General features: G+C 41.2%; 1 protein-coding gene across 1 annotated transcript in view; it reads right to left on the reverse strand.

The window, feature by feature from the left end:
* Window positions 1-11,852, reverse strand: part of pear1 (platelet endothelial aggregation receptor 1) — a 46,608-nt gene extending 34,756 nt beyond the window's left edge. The window contains exon 1 of the mRNA XM_034211346.1: window positions 11,670-11,852. The gene's annotated coding sequence lies outside the window, so the exon portion shown is untranslated. The remainder of the gene's footprint in view (window positions 1-11,669) is intronic.
* Between the last annotated feature and the right edge of the window lie 5,590 nt (window positions 11,853-17,442).

Here is a 17,442-nt window from a genome sequence, read left to right on the forward strand (position 1 = left end):
ATTTTTCTACTTATTTACTCGTCATACTAAGCTTATGTTCAAGTCTAGCAGATGTACCCTTGTACCCTTGATGACAAAAAAGTTGTACAAAAATACAGAAACTGTTATATAATGAAGGCACAGGTGAAAGACAGATTGAAGCGTCTAAAAAAATAATAATAATACATCCAGTTTATAACAACAGCTAATACTATTTGCACCTGACAACAGAGTCGTTGTTTTACAGGATTTTTGTGATAAAGATATTACACATTTTAGGTTGAGGAGAATGTCAAAAGTGACTCAAAAGTGCCTGTACTGAATTCAGTAAAAAATAATTTGTATTGTATATATCCAAAAGGAGTCGGCAACATCGTCTGTAAACCGAGAATGTCAACAAAAAAAAAATGGTTGTGCAAATGCACCAAAGCAGATGTTTAGAGATTTCACAGGTTAAGTGAAAAATGTGACCAGCTGGTGGCACTAAGTGAAAAGCCAGTAGACCCTCAAAGTCATTAAGATTCCTCTTCTTGGTATGACTTTCTTCAACATTTGATTGCAATCAATCCTATCGTTCTTTAGATATTTGTAGTCTGAACTTAAAGTGGTCTATTAATGGCCATTACTATCCCTAGAGCCAACGTGGCCTACAATAAGAGCCAATTTGTAATGGACTGCATGTTTCCCAGAATGAAAAACACATTGAAGACAGAAGAGCACAATCATTTCTAACTTCCCTGAATCATATTCTAATTACTTGTAAATATCTCTGCCACGTGATTTGTGGAAGCAGGATATTTGTAATGGCAGTGACGCTCGATTGATCAGTGGGAATGTCCTGTGGGCCATTGTTTCAGCGTGTTTCACCAACCAGTTGTTGATTCAGACGCACACTTCCTCCTCATCTCTTCCTGTGCTTCACTCTCCAACTCACTCTCTGCTGCCATCCAGGAAGCTCTCCACTCTCTGGCTATTAATGTGTGAGTCAAGTCATTCTCCTACATATTAATGTCATTTTTTGAATAAGGTGATGGTGCTTGTACTCTGAAATAGTGCTATGATGTTGTATTATTTCCTTATCTCAAAATGTGTTAATAGTTATGGTATTGAACAAACCTCAAATCAATGAACTAATTAATCATTGCAGAACTCACTTTAATCTATCCTAATAATAAGTAAAGTGTTCTGGAGGATTTACAAAACAATATTTGCAGTTTGCACTCGCATTTCATTCAGTTTTGTTATTGGTTTGCTAATAATGGGGGCGTTGAATCTTTACAAATATAAAACACAAATTAAATGGCAAGAAATGCATCTTTATCTTTGCACTAAATTAAAACTAAAATCTAATTAGTCAAATGAAATCGGTTTAAATAACCTAAAATCTGCTGCAGCATTTCTTAAAATGAACAGTAATTCTTAATTACACTTTTGACCCCTCTGGTGTTTCGGTCGTTATCCTTTTAACACATCAGAGCATCATGATCATGTTCACTTTCCCACCATGACGAGCAAATCTCTTTGATAAATAATTTGTTTTTCTTCGCCGACTACTCAAAACAAAGTATTTCTGTCGTCCTCTGTCGGGGTCAGGAAGTTGTGGGAAACACTGCTTTATAAGAAAGATTATTAATAAACTTTATGCTCTGTGTCTTCAGCTGATCTTCCCATGATACAACTATGCAGAGGCTAAAACTCTTTTGTCCATATTTATTAGAACAGTTCCCTCAACATCAACAGAACAGGCCACGAGGTCAAGAGCGTTCACATCTTCAGAGGAGCTTAAGAAAACAGAAAGAACCTCCACTGAACTCCTGCAACAATCGTGTCAGTGTCTCTGAAATAAGTAACTCTTTGTTTGGAGAAACTAGAATTGTCTCCTCAGGGTTTAATGTCTTTGCCAAAAAAAGTTAAATTGCCGCCCAAAGATAATTTTCATTTGTGTGAAATTGTCATATTTGGAGAATGAATCCTTGAGTCATGGTCACAGTGACCTTTTCAACTTTGAAAATTACCGGGCGTACTGATACACGGGCAACAAAAAAACATAATGCCTCTGGCCTCGGATGTTACCAGGCAAACAAGTTGTTAATTATTTTAAGCCACCAACTGACTATTGATTTGGGTGCAATACCACTTTATTTGCAGTCCTTTCTCTTGGACATGTATTGATCTTGGTCACACAGACTGTTTGATTCCAAATACATATATGTTGACACTGCATTGGCAGTTTATTTTCTCCCCATGTACCCCAACCTGTAGAAACCTCCGTGCTTTATAGTTTAGCTAAACTGATTAGTAGCTGTAACTTTCTGCACATTTCAAAAATACATTAAAGTCCTATCTTTTTCATTTAGCTTTTAATTTGGACCAATTTTACTGATATTATTGTTCATGTTTTATTGTATTGTGATCAAACTCTTTCTGCTTTGTTTGTATAACTTGTTTTAAAGGTCCCGTGTCATGCTTTTCTGGTTAGTAGCCTACCCGTCCCCTCGTGTGTTATGAAGGTTTTTATGCATGTAAACAGTGTGCAGAGTCAAAACCCTCAAAGTACACCCTGTAGTGAGTAAAACTCTAAAACAGAAAATACCTCCCCAAAACGCCTCGTTGGAGATACGTCATTGTCCATTTGATTCTTCCGGGTACGCATGATGTCAACCGTACCCGGAACGAAATGGACCAATCCGTGGAGCCGTTACGTTACGTCCGTGGAGCCGTTACGTTAAGCCCCCGCTGATTGGTCCAAATTGACCAATCCACGGACTTCCTCACACACTCAGTGCAAACAGCTAAGCTGATTTCTCCTCCCTGGCTGCAGGCTGATAACAGACAGTTGAGATCGCGGCGAAATTCTCTCTGCAGACCCATTCTCACAGCGTTTATCAACCTTTTTCTTACTCAATATCAAGCCACACTTATTGTTTTTACTTCGGCTGTGACTTTGTGTGTGCTCAGGGTCGCTAAACAAGGAAACAACACCTCCACGGAGCTTAGCGCGATTCACAACGTCCCGACCAATCAGAGCACACTGTGCTCACAGGGAGGGTGGGGGCTGGAGCTATTGGAGCTACAACGAGCCGTTAAAGGCAGAGAGTGAAATTCCGTGAATACACGTAGTTTACAGAGATGCTGTATGAGAAACCAATGTGAGTTTGGAAAATTGCACAGTATAAATCTATTCTAGTAGACCTCAACAATGGAATTATGATCCGTGGAAATGGCCATGACATGGGACCTTTAACTTATTTAAATGTCATTGTTGTTTTTTCTGCGTCTCATCTTGTTTTGTTAAACACTTTGGGCTGCATCCTTTCATGAAAGGTTCTATACAATTAAAGTTGGTATTATTATTGAAGTATTAAATTGACCTGGTTTTAAATGTATAAAGTAGTAGGGGGAACCGTTTTAGAGTCAATCCAACATACGCTGCTAACAGCTGTTAACATTTTAGCATAACAAATGATCAGCAGATAAAACTGTCCCACTGAAATGTGAATTGACCTCCATTTCAGTTACATGTGTTAGAAACTGAAATGTCCATCTGCTCAGCAAAATAACTGGATCTTTTCAAAGGTTTTCTTCTTTTTTTTAAAGATATATGTTTTCAAACTGAGGGAGCAGACAGAGCAGGGTATCTCAGACAGTATTTAGATACAGACAAACACATTGTTGGTTTTGTGGTTTTCATATTTGTTGACAACAAGAAAAGATAAACAAAAACACCAGACCCATCCTTCAAATTCATCACTGAAAAGCGAAGAATCGTTTAGTCACACTATGATTATAAATTGACTGCCTGGTGCAAGGACTCGTATACATTAACGGCTCCAGGGTGTCATATGCATTGTGCACATCTGGATGTACTTAAAGTCTGGTGACGAATTCAAAAACAATCTGAATCTCTTTCACAGCTTTGCTGAACTTTACAGCCTGTCCTTCACACACAGGTCGGTCACCGGTGTGCACTTCTCCAATCTCTTGTTTGACTTGTAGTTCTGAGGGGAAACAGACGATCAGACAGCAGTCACCAAAGAGAAACACTGAACCACTGCATGCAGCCAAAACTGCCAAGTCATCACAAAACTCTGTATCGCACATCAACATAAACACAGATGTGCACACAGAGACCTTGCCTGTTCCCTGTACCTCAACACACGCAGGCACACTGCTTTTTCTTTCCATTATGACATTTGTTTTTTTGAATGAATACCGTGCAGATTGCTTACTCTTGCGGTTTTGACCTTGGTGGTGGGGGGGCTGCTATCCAAACTCAGTTGAAGAGGTGTGAAATCAAAGCCCATCTGCTTTGGGGGAAAACCCACCACGAGCACAGAAGCTGAATTTGTCTACAAAACCCAATTATAAACGTTCTGAATTGTGGCCTAAAACAGTTGTGTTGGTAAATGTTTTGTAAAATATGGGCTAAGTGGGGGGTCTATGGCGACTGAGAAGATTATGTTGATCCCTCTTAATGTCTGCGGCGTCTGAATAATATTACGGGAAGCATTATCCTCTACTGAGACACAATGTCTTCGAGCGACATATTTCATACTGCGGATATCTTTCCCATCAGCTTTAATGTTAGTCTTTGAGTCATGGTTGTATGAAAGAAAGGGCAATTTACAGTAAAAGGCTTTAACCACGCCGCATCTGGTTTCGATTAAGACAACACTTCTAATGTGACTCGATGGCAGCTTTTTTCTCTCTCTCTTTGCAGCTGCTCCAAGCTGCGAGCTGGGAACCATTTGGAGCTGGTGTGGCCATTTCATCTGTTTTTGTTGATGATGTTTTTCTGCCACTTGTTTTCAGGATAAATGCATAGTCCATTTCTTCTACAAGGTAACATATTTAGTGATTAACCAAAGACTGAAGAAGTGTTGCTGCCTTTAGGGTGCTACAGCCATCATGCAAGGAGAGTAGGAGCTGCACACTGAGACAGATGTGCATTGACAATTAATGCCATGAGGTCAAACATCTGTAACTGAGGTAGATGTCCAGGAAAGGCTTGGCAAAACATGAACACAAGAAGCAGGTAGAGTTCAACAGCTAACGTTATCAGTTATTATCTCTATTGGCTTTCCTTCTCCATCTCTATTTCCAGGAAGTCCAGTCTGGGCCAGTAAATTCCTAAAAGTTAAACCCCATTGATTTACAGGCCTACCTCAGGCATATGGTGTGCTGCCTTTCTGGAGGACACCTCCAGTGGAAACCTGCAGCTTATTAAAGCGATCATTTTAGAGCCTTTGCTTTTCTTTTTTTGACCCAAAAAAAGCTCCTTCCCCCTCCTTCTCTACAGATGGGCCTCATCCAGAAAGCATCTGGAAGTTAAAGCCTTATTTTCTTCACTCAAACGCTGCAGCCACGTGTGTTACCCTGAAGGTGAACCCCACCGAGATGTTCCTGTACTTAGTCTTATCCCCCATGCTTTTCCAAGCAGTGACACTTGACTGTTTCAAACCCCACAGGTGGGGCCATTAGTTCTCTTCATTGGAGCACCTCGTGGCTAACAAAGATGAAAGTAGGCCCTGCAGAATGTGCTCATGTTAATTGAAAGCACTGGCATGGTCATCTGTATTGTGCAATTTATTAGTCTCTGGGGGCTTTTTGGTATGACACCTGCATGTCTGGCCAACACAACAGGAAGCCGGGGGGCATAGAGGAGACAAGAGCCAGAAAGGAGCCACCACAGGACATCCTGGGCCACACTGTAGGAGGCAGAGCATCCAGGGGCCTGTCATCTTGTTTGGGAATACATTTCCAACTCAAGGAAACCAAGTGAAGGGGAAGCTGTTAACACTTTTCTTTTTCTGGATTCCCGGAGGTAAACAAAAGGAGCGGGACACACAGCAGGTCTTCTGTGAGTCATGGACATGTATTGTTTTAGTGAGGCTTCTTCCAGCGTCTAAAAAAGGGCTAGAAATTATTTTAAAGTAACTGACAGTTAATTAGCAAGTAAGCCATTTTTTGTATTTACGCGTTGCATGAGCAAGTTACCACAGATTATCTTGTCACCACTTTATTCATATATTTTAAGACGGCATGCTTTTCTCATTAGTGTTTAATTGACTACAACTCCCTGGTTCATTTTCATCTGTTTGCAACTAAAGTTGTATCTCTTCAGGGTAAATCCTTTCAGTTTTTAACACAATCAGCTGTCCCCACAGTCCCTCAGGTCCATGCTCTGTCTTCAATCATCTTTACACCACGTGGCACCAGGTGAATGAGAACTAGGACAAACAATAGGAAGCCGATAGGAAACATCTTGCATGTACATCCAGGTCTGCATTTCAACAGTTTCTTCCTCTGACATGTAAACAGAAGAGAGGATAAATCCGGCGCCTAAGAGGAAAAGTCCTTGAACGATGCCCCACACCGGCTCTACTGCTCACACTTTTTCCAACAGCAAAAAGCTTTCTGGCTTCCCAATCCCTTTTTTCCAAACAGAGCTTGTGTTGTTTTGAGTAATGTGACAAATTGTCAAAATCTGTCATCATGCCTTTCCTGAGCCTAGGTTTGTCTTTCAAAAGTGCCTGGAAAAAAGAATTTAAAAAAGAAAATAGTCCTCTCCTCTCATAAAATACAAGATGGACGACTCCGGGAGTCATAGCTTAATGCAGCTGGTGGAGTGGATCTGGGTATGAGCTCAAGAAAAACATCAAGAGTTCTAGCAGTCCATGTGTGCCTGTTGCCAAACATGACACAAAGGCCATTTGTTCTTCACATGCAGCTCACATCTTGACTGGTGAACTCATGATATTTCATTGCATAACTGATTAAATAAACATTCAGCGCTCCTTCTGCACAACCAATTTGGCTTGGGAAAATATTAAAACCAAATTAAAACCATTTTAATCACAGAGATGAAAACAAAAACTAAGGAGCCCTTTGGAGCTTGCATCTGGATCTGTATTTCCTCTAATTCTACGTCTCAGGTTTCACTTGGTTCCAGTCATCCTGCATAGACACCAGTCGAAGCCCCTGAAATCTTAATGAACAATGTCTCCACTTCTGCTCCACCCACCATCCCCAAACGACACCCACCAACCACCAACATAAGCAACTTCAGGAAAGACCCTCACCACAGTACAAGTAGTCTGTGGTCACTTCACCAAGCCGCTGTAGGCTCCTCCTTCTGTTCCAGCCCCAAACCCCCCGACCTCTGTTTTTTATGGTTCGTTATTTGAGCCAGAGCCCAATGAAACTGAACATGTTCCACGGCCAGAGCAGAGTGAGCGACCCAAATCCCCCGAGCTGGAGGACTGCAGTCCAATGTGCTCCAAATTACTTGCACGGCTGCAGAGCACATGGGGTCGAAAGGCTTATATAAGCCTGTGGTAGGAATATTCTACCCATTCTTTTGAAGTCCCTGTGCCCTTTGTCTTTTTCATCACGACTTTTAGCATCTAAAATAGAAACGTGCCGTGTAGAAAAAGGTCATTTTTTACATCTCATGAACTTTCATAAGGAAAGCTTGGTTACTGATGTATAAACATGTGGGTGGTGTTTTAACAGCATTTCCAGTGACATGCAACATGCTGCACATAAATAAAGTCAGTGTAGCAGTGTAAAAAAACAACCCACAACATAAGCAAAACGAGTTCCACCGACATGATTAATGGTAACAGAGAAACCTGACAACAATTACAAAAATATAGCCATCAAAACTAAAAAGAAGCAAACAAGACTACAGGTGCCTTCAGACAATGACTTGTATGGCCGTCTCTGCATCTAACAGTTTCATTTACAAAGCCATGTTGGGTAAACTACCTTTTTATATCTGCTCTCTGATCTCTCGATGAATTTAAAGTACGTATTGCCTGAGATCTCAATATGTTGTTTTATGAAATGTGCCAAGTGCTAGGACTGTCTTAGGGAAGAAAGCTTTTAGTTGTGCAGCTCCACTAAATTGGAACAGTCTGCAAACATGTTTAAAACTGAGCACTTTGGTTCCCCTGCATCATTTTAAAACTCAGCTGGGTGACATGCTGTTTGATACTCATGGTACCTGTCACTGTAAATAGAGTTTGTAAACTGTACCCTGTACATTATGTTGTATGTCATCCTTATTGTTGTTCTGTTGTTTTTATGTTACATGTGTAACTAATGTCCTGCAGGTCACCCTTGAAAAATAGATCTTTTGATCTCAAGGGGCTTTCACCTGGTTAAATAAAGGCTACAAACAAACAAAACAGTTTCATCCATTCCTGTTTGCCTGTTTTTAAATGCCTTTTTAATAATGTATTTATGCTGTATTTGTTCTTAAATGTCTTTTGCTTTTAATCTGTAAAGCACTTTGAATCGCCACGTGCTGAAAAGTGCTATATAAATAAAATTGCCTTGCCTTACTAAAGATCCATATCATACGCTATAGGCTGCTGCTATCCACCTGCTTTAATCTCATCAAGCGGCTAAATACAGCCAGAGTGTCAGTGGTTGCCAAGTTCATCAGCGAGCCAAGGTGGCAATTTAGAATAAGTTGTGATGTGTTAAAAACAGCTGTGGTTGATACCAATGTTTTAAATTGGATATATTCTGATATTTTTCTTGATGATGGCAGTTGTTGAAAGGTTTACAATTCGTCTTTGGGGTTATATGATTGTGTGTTGCAATTTCAATGGCAAGCTATCCTATTGTTGTCCATCATTTCACTTCAAAACCTAAAGATGTCAACCTCAAAGCGGTGTAGAGAAAAAGTCACATTATTCATGAATGTCATTAAGTTTTATCTTTTGGGAACCATGAATGTCAAACTCTATTGTAAAAGTTGAGATTTAACATTGTATTAGTGAAAGCTTGCCGGTGGCTCTGCAGGAAAAGTCAGAGGATCACCAAAGCTGGTAGGATTCCTCCTCTGGGAGCCATGAATGTCTTTACAACGACTCATGGCCGTCCATTAAATATATATATCGAGATATTTCACTGAGGACCAAAGGGATGGACCAACCAAGCCTCTCTTTCAAGCAGAGCTCTGCAACAGTTAAAAGTACACGGGTAATTCTATAGCGCAGAGTCTGTGCTTCAAAGGACAACACAACACTGTTATCACACTTAAGTAACACACAAATGGTGTGTGGCCATCGTGTATAAACTTGTCAAGTAAAAAATGTGGCCTTCAAAAGACAACATGCAGAGACGGTGTGTGTGCCCTGTGTGGTGTCACAATACATTTGAAATACGTCCACACACTGGGGGATAAAATGAACACTAATGCCTCCTACATCAGTTCTACTTTCTTTTTATTTCTACCTCATCTCTTTGTGTCTCTGTCCAGCGTCATCTCCAACAAAAACATATCCAATAGCTCGAGACCTCTCCTGGACAAACAGAAGGTAAGTGATCCAGATCTCCAGCTGTCAGACTGGAGACGGGTTAGTGGTTCAAACAGACCAAAAGAAAATGGGTCATCACCACTCTTTTTCCAATGATAGCTGAAACAGCCTGGAGGAGGACAGACACTTTTTAAGAGGGAGATGATATTTCTGTCTATTGAGTATCTCAAACACTAAAGAAAACAGATGGTTTCAGGGAGGCACAGTTGTGTGTTACTTGTGACAGGCTGAAATCAACTAATGAAACCAATATATCTGAGTAAACACACATTTAAAAATGGCATGGTACATTCTTGAGGAGTTCTTGAAGAAGGACAAAGGAAAGTCTGAAGTCAGAGAGACTTCCTGGCCATTTTTGTTTGCCAGAGCAGATGTGAGTTCAGTAGTCCAAAGCAGGTGGCTGTGATTTACTCTGATAGTTCATCATATCTGGCCTTCCTTAAGAAGTTGTTATGCCACGGTCTCTTTAATCAAAAAACCTTCATTCATAAGTCATCGACGATAAGTGTTGAAGTAAAATTATGCTGAATTTAGAGGCTGATTTTACAGCTCCACTGAGGCAAAGAAGTGAGGAGGTTGTTTCCAAAACGGTACGCTTCGATGCAGAGCAGTTTATCATTTTATAGCTCTAAATGTACAGAGACTTAAGGCTGTAGAAGTTTAAGTCGAAACATCAACACATGATAGTGAACAACCCGGAAAATGCATTGTTACTGTATCACTACTGCTTCCTAAAAACAGCTTTTTGAACAAATCTAAGTCAAAATGAGGATGCCATCAGTTAATGAAAGCACCTTTATTGAATCATAACCCCTTTCTTCAGAGGACCCTAACATATCAGTCTTGTACACAACCAGGCACATGCATGAGAACAACAACAACCCACTGGAGCCTTTCAACTCTGCAGAAAGCAGGGAAAAAACCACTTTATCTCCATCTGCTTCACCTGATTAACTCCACTGACAGGATATGAAAGTTGAGTCAGACCATCACACACAGGATGTCAAGCAGTTGTTTGGGTTGGAGCCATCTCGCCGCCACGTTTCGTTGGCCTGAGTCATAGCTCCTCTGTGACCAGAACCCAAACCAGGAGATTATTCCAACAATTGTATAGAGACAGAACATCAAAATAAAACACAACAGACAAGTAGAAGATTGTCATGAGGAAACAGCAAACCTACTCCCAGCAACTTCCTCTGTGAGGAACTGATAGAGGAGACATGCCAGAGAAGCACAGATTGTCTAAGTCGTATGATAGTACTATCATACGACTTCTCCAGCTACTATCATAGTAGCTGGAGAAGTTTTCAAAGCAGAGTCAGAGATGCCAAACAACTCTGTCAGCCAGAAAAAGTACGACAAGTGCATAAAGCTGTGACACAATGCCAGAAGTTCAGTTGAGCAAGTGGTTTAATTACATTTTTAAAGGTGACTAATGATAAAACATGTTGAACAGTTATTGATAGTGTGTCCCTTATGATCAATAAAGCAACAGAAAACACCAAACCATGTTGAGCAATCTTTAAATTAAATTAGTAATTGAAATGGGATCTACACACTTTCACAACAGTGTTGGAAAGAAAAAGTATATTTTTGTAATCTTGAGGTAGTTGTACTTGACTATACAGTATGCATTTTATGCTACACATACTTCTACTCTTCAATATTTTTTCAGATATATTTACTGTTAAGCTTTGCAAAATATGATTTAAAATGCAAAAAAATATAAAATATATATTAATATATAAAAGTATTACCTATTGTATAAAGTAGGCTACTTCACATTGACTACATCTCAAACATCTGCAACATGGCTGTCTAAGTGATCAGTATTGATAAAACAGTATTATAATTATTATATACATAATGCTGTGTTATACAACAAATTATGCCAGTAGGCTGTGGATCAAATATCCAAATATACGAGGTAGGCCTACCATCTTTTTTTAAATGACGTATCTTCCTATAGCCTGAACCATTTAGGAGGATATTAATGCCAGATTGCTCCAAATGTGCCAAGTTTACGCATTGTAGCAAATAAAGCCCAAAGTAAATTAAAACATCAGTTAAAAAGGTTTAAAATAAACTACTCTAGAGTTGCTCTTAAAGTTGATATGGTTGTACATTTTAGAATTTCGGGGGACTTCGCTACAGACTTGCCTCTAATTTCCAATAACAGCACACACACAGTAGGCGAAAGTATACCGAGTTTAAAATGCGTCTAATTATCCATGAACGTATCGTCATAACATGTCTTTAAAAAAGTACATGGGTAACAAATAGATCGCCGAAGCCTCCGTGTAAATCATCCCGGTAAGTTCCGTTTTGTTTTGAATAATTGACAGCAAATGTACTCACCTTGACGGCCAAGGACTCCCGGATGATATGCTTCTCTTATATCGCAGTTAAAAAACAACTTCCAAACACGAAATAGAGATGAAAAAAGGCGTTTGTTTTTAAGGGCTCAAAATCTTCAAGCGGTGTAAACATTTGGAAAAGTGTAAAGAGAGAGAATGAGACCAGTTGCATCCAATGGGGGAGGGTCCTGAAGTGGAGCCAAAGAAGCTGGAAAAACTGTGACAGCGAGGGGACTGAGGGAGGAGGGGAGGAGAGGAGAGAAAAGAGGAGGGATGGTTTTTCAGATTTAGGGAGTTCAATGAGGAGATTCATCCTTTGTTGTTGTCCTGTGCAGGCCTGCAAACCTCGATGTTTGATTATAGATAGATAGATAGATAGATAGATACATGTGGAATTGGTCTTCTTCATGTATATTGTCATTGAAGGCAAGCCAGTGGAAAACATCTGCAATCACATATTGTTAGTCCTTTGCTTTCGTTAGTGATTTTGACTGATAATAAGGAAACTAATGATCAAATACAATAATGTGTAATATACACATAATTTTTGATTAAAAGCATGTGGAGCCCTAAACTTTTGGCTGCTAAACCAGCCTCCATTTCTTCTGAGAAGATTTTCCACACAATTTTGGATGCAGACATTTGCTTCAGTTCAGACACAAGAGCATTTGTGAGGGCCCTGCTCTTGTGCCTGAACTCAAGCAAATCTCTGATGTTGGGAGATAAACTCAGTTCATCCTAAAAGTGTTGGAAGGAATTTATGCAAGTCAGTCTAATATTTTGACGATTCATTTTTACATTTCTGTATGAACCTTGATGTATGTACGGGGGCAGTGTCATGTAAGAAACGTAAAGAGTTTTTATCCAAGCTGCATTGCTAAAATGTGGATGTACGATGTTGCCTAAAACTCTGAAGCATGAGGATTTACCTTAACACTAGAACCGCCAATCGGGTCAATTTGACCCAGAGCTGTTTTTTATTGTATGTAACTTTTTTTCAATAAAATATGAAAGTCTCCCAGTACGTGACTTTTCCTGAAAGTGTGTTATGTAGCACCCTATGTTGTTAAAAATGGTAATATGAAGTCAGATTGAAGAAATCGCCATCGTCATATTGACCCCACCCCTTTTCGCGCTATTGATTTCGCGTGTAAACAAACATGACGTGTTGCTATAGCAACGCCTTTTGTCTACTGCGATTCCTTATAGATTGAGAGATAGATTGAGAGAGAGAGAGAGAGAGAGAGGAAGGGAGAGGAGAGAGAGCCGTATGAGCAAGAGCTAAGAGATGAGGAGAGAGAGAGCAGGAGAGAGCAGAGAGAGATAGAGAGACGAGAGAGAGAGAGAGACTAGAGAGAAGGAAGAGAGATAGAATGGAGAGGAGAGAGAGAAGAGAGAGAGGAGGATGAGAGAGACGGACGAGAGAGAGAGATAGATATATTGATAGCGACAGTCTGTATAGTGAAGGAGCGTGCTCCCGCTCACGGGAGACTGCTCGCGCTGTGCTCCGCAGCAAACAGCTGTTTGCTTTTCACCCAACAAGACAACCGCCTCACGAAACGCTATTCTTTCACACACACATACGGGTATTGGGCCGAGGGCGACACCATACTTCCGGTATCCGCCGTTTTACGCGAGGTGCAAGCAGGCCAAGGGTTTAGCCGTACACAGTGCTGGAATTGGGCCGGTACTCACCGTTACGCAGTACCGGCACTTCTGGTTCTGACCCATGGAGTACCGGCACTTCTTGCTCAGTACCGGCATGCTGGCGGTACTCCGGTACTCATGCACCGTGCCAGTACTCAACACTCTCCCGCCGTTCTTATTATACATCCATATATATATATATACAGCCGCCCGGTACTCAGTAGATGCGTCATGAGGTGCCGAACGGACATTCTCATCGCTCTAACCGCTGGAGTTTCACAGCGGCTGTCAGCTGTTTACTCCTGTCATTCAAACAGAACGTGCTGGAGAGGGGGCGGGGCTTATCTTCTCCATGTAAATACTGTGGTGGAAACGACTATGTCAAAATTAACCTATTTGACCGTGATTTAATAGTAATACACGTTTCAAAATAATAATAATAATAATAATGCCGAAGTAACAACATACTGAAAACTGTTAGTAAAACCATGTTTTAATGCTTTACAATTTACATACCTAGATGCACGTGTGTTGTGTTTATGCAGTGCAACTCCCACCCAGTGGGTGGCTATGTAGAGTGATAGAACAGAGCAGGCACGCCCCCGAGAGAAGGAAAGCAAGTCACGTCACAAATTAGCATTTCTAAAATGTTAGCGTGGATTAATAAAAGTGCAAAAAGACAGCGGTTGTCGCCGGAAGAAACTTCAAATACAGAGAATGCTGTGTCTGTGTTGGAAATTGTGTCTGATGGGGAGCTTTCTTTGGTTGATCCTCCTGCTCCAAGTTCTAGTGCATTAGCATTAGCACTAGCTCCGCCGCCTCCTCCAGAGTCTCTAACGTTAGCTGCTGCTGGCGCAACTGCCACCACCAACACCGGGCAAAGCGATGCACCTGACTGCTGGACAACTGACCAAGTGCAATATTTTTGCAAGACCAATGCATGGCTCCTTCTTAAAGATAAGAAGCTAGGATGTCGGATATGCAGAGATGTCAAATCTTTGGGAATACACACTGGACAAGGACTGAAACTGTCAACTGAATGGGGTGAGTGTGCAGTGTCTCATTTCGGTGTTGACAAGGGCAAACAACAAGCTAGCCTGAGAAAAAAAAAATCAAAGAACATAAAGAATCACAAGCCCATGTAAAAGCTGCTGACATCCTTACATCTGCTTCACGTGAAACTATTCAACATCAAGTGCAGTCTATGCATAAATCTGAATTAGACACCACTATCAGAGTTTTTCGAACGACATATAAAATTGGCAAACATAGCCGGCCATTCACAGGCATGCCAATTGATTTGAATGTACAGAAACTGAATGGGCTGAACGTGGGCAGGGTTTTGCACTCCAATAAAACCTGTGGCGAAATCATCGACCACATAGCTCATGAGCTGAAGAAAAAAATGGCAAAAGACATTACAGAAAACCAAAGAAAACTCTGTGTTTTGGTCGATGAATCTACCACTATTAGTGGTAAAACGGTGCTTGTTATGTGTCTACGCTCAGCATTAGCTGATGCTGAGCCCGAAACGTTTTTTTGGGAGCTGATCGAGTTGGATGACATCACAAAGGCGTTAATGGAGTGTCTTGGAAGAGATTTTAACGAGGACTTTTTAGGTCAGTGTTTCGTTTCTTTTGCATGTGATGGGGCTTCAGTCATGCTAGGGAAGAGAACAGGCGTTGCTACCCAGTTGTGTAGTAAATTCCCAAGCCTGTTTGTGTGGCACTGCTCCAATCATCGGCTAGAGCTGGCAGTTGGGGATGTGCCGTGGTCAAGGAGGTCTCAGGGCTCAATCATTTCCAGATCTTTTTTGACAAACTCTATTCCTTGTTCCATGCCTCCCCCAAAAATCAGAGGCAGTTAGCGCAGTGTGCGCAAGCAGTCGGACAGCGTCTCCTGGTGATAGGGCGTGTTTTGTCCATCCGCTGGGTGGCTTCAAGTGAAAGGAGCGTCAGAGCAATCTGGGAAAACTACCGAGTGCTTCATGATCACTTCACAAATGCTGCAAATGACACGAGCAGGGATTCCAGAGACAGAGCAAAGTACAAGGGCCTGGATGATGTGCTCACATCTGCAACGTTTGTCAGCAATCTGGGACTGATGTACGATGCGCTCACAGAGCTCAGCGACCTCTCTCGGCAACTCCAAAAAAGAGAGATGACACTGCCTACAGCAGATAGGCTCTTAACTCGAGAAATACGAGTTTTTGAATCCATGGTCACCATGCCTGGCCCACACATGACTACAGTTCATACAGCTCTAGCTGAGAAGTCCTTCAAGGGTGTTGCCCTGCGTGAGAATGGCAGGCTTGTACAGATTCATGCAGGTCAGTTTTTCCGCAGTATGGTAGAGAATCTGAGACACAGAATGACTTCCACAACCTCCTCTCATGTCAGCACAAGAGAAATCCCATTACATGGCCGGGAGGCCCGGGACAATCAGCTAATCCAGGACATGAAAGTTATCCATCCTGGAAGTTGGCCTGAAGAGGAGTTAGACGTACAGTATGGGGACGTAGAGGTGCTACGTTTGTGCGAAGTGCTGAAAGTGGACAGAAGAGAGACTGTTCAGGGCTTTCGCGAATACAAGGAAACCAGGGCATCCCGTACACCTGCTGCCATGGAGCCTCTACTGAAAGCAGTCCGAACTATCGCTGTCTCCACTAGTGAGTGTGAGCGGGCATTCAGCTGCATGAACGATATCCTTACTGCAAAAAGGAATGCTCTCTCTGTCAGCCGACTGTCCAGCCTGGTTTTCATTAAATGTAATGGACCATCACTAGGACAGTTCAATCCGGAACAGTATGTGAGGTCCTGGCTGGCAAAGGGAAGGATAAGTGCTGATGAAAGAGCCTGTCCAGCTCCAGCCCCTGATACTGATGTCCCCAAGGCCTTCTGGAGCCTTTTCTAACAATGTGAAGTATATTGCAAAGCAGCTCACCCAGTGAGAAGACTTTTGGCATAATGTGCCGATTTGTACAGATCCTGGAGATAGAAGGACTTCAGACCAACCAGGGAGTTATCTGATCAGCTTGGTGTTCAATGTAACTCTTTACCATGGCTCAGACTTTGTTACTTGCAGTTACAGTTTCTCATTTTAGATTGTGCAAATTTTGCATTTGTTTTTACATGTTCTTTGTTCATGCTCTTTATCATTTTTCTGAGTTGGAAAGTTAGATTGCATCATAGTTTACTTTATACATATTTGTATTCTTCAGTGGTGAAGTATATTGCAAAGCAGCTCAGCCATGTGAGAAGACTTTTGGCACTTTTTCGTTTTTCGTTTTCTGAGTTGGAAAGTTAGATTGCATTCAAAATGTACAGAAATACTTAATAAGCTTTTTATAAAAAATGCTTCTGACCAGAGCTTTGTTTCCTTGTCATTAATGTTGAACACCACCAGAGGGGCTCTCACCTGAAAGGTCTCTGCTTCATGTGTCTTCAGCAGAAGATCTAGACTTTGATTGCTATATTTTCAGTTAATATTGACCTTACTGAGCTTTAGCCATATCCGCTGCCTATCATAAAAAATGTTAAGTACAGTGAACCTTTCTAAAATATACAGTAGTAAAGAGACAACCCCACCAGCATTATAGTAGCCAAATTCTTGTTTGTGGGCTGTATATATAAAATTGACTTGAAAAAGTTGCTGATTTTAGAGTACTGGCACCTTTTTCATTCCAATTCAAGCACTGGCCGTACACCGTCTAGGTGTTGCTAAGCTTCCTGTACTGAATATCATAATCTATTGCCTTAATCAATATCTAGTCAACTCTAAAATACCACATATATGCAATGGCATGATAATATTATTGTGACAAGTGAGGTATTCACCTGGTGTTTCCAGAAGATAGACGTAGATGCTGCCAAAATCGACGCAGTCTGTAAGGGCAATCCGACAACCCACACAGCTCTAGTTTACGCTGGTAACGACCTAAAGCACACCCCTCAAGTCCAGAGATGTAATCCGAAGACATGCAGCGATTTCTTCGGTCGTTAATTCAGAAAAAAAACCTAGTGCGCTCTGCCTTGCTACGTTAGCTAGCTGTTTATATTTGCACTTCCAGGATATTTGCACCTCCATGAAAATGGCGTATTTATATATATATATATATATATGGCGCG

This window comes from Gymnodraco acuticeps, unplaced genomic scaffold, assembly GCF_902827175.1.
Source record: "Gymnodraco acuticeps unplaced genomic scaffold, fGymAcu1.1, whole genome shotgun sequence".
Lineage (NCBI taxonomy): Eukaryota > Metazoa > Chordata > Actinopteri > Perciformes > Bathydraconidae > Gymnodraco > Gymnodraco acuticeps.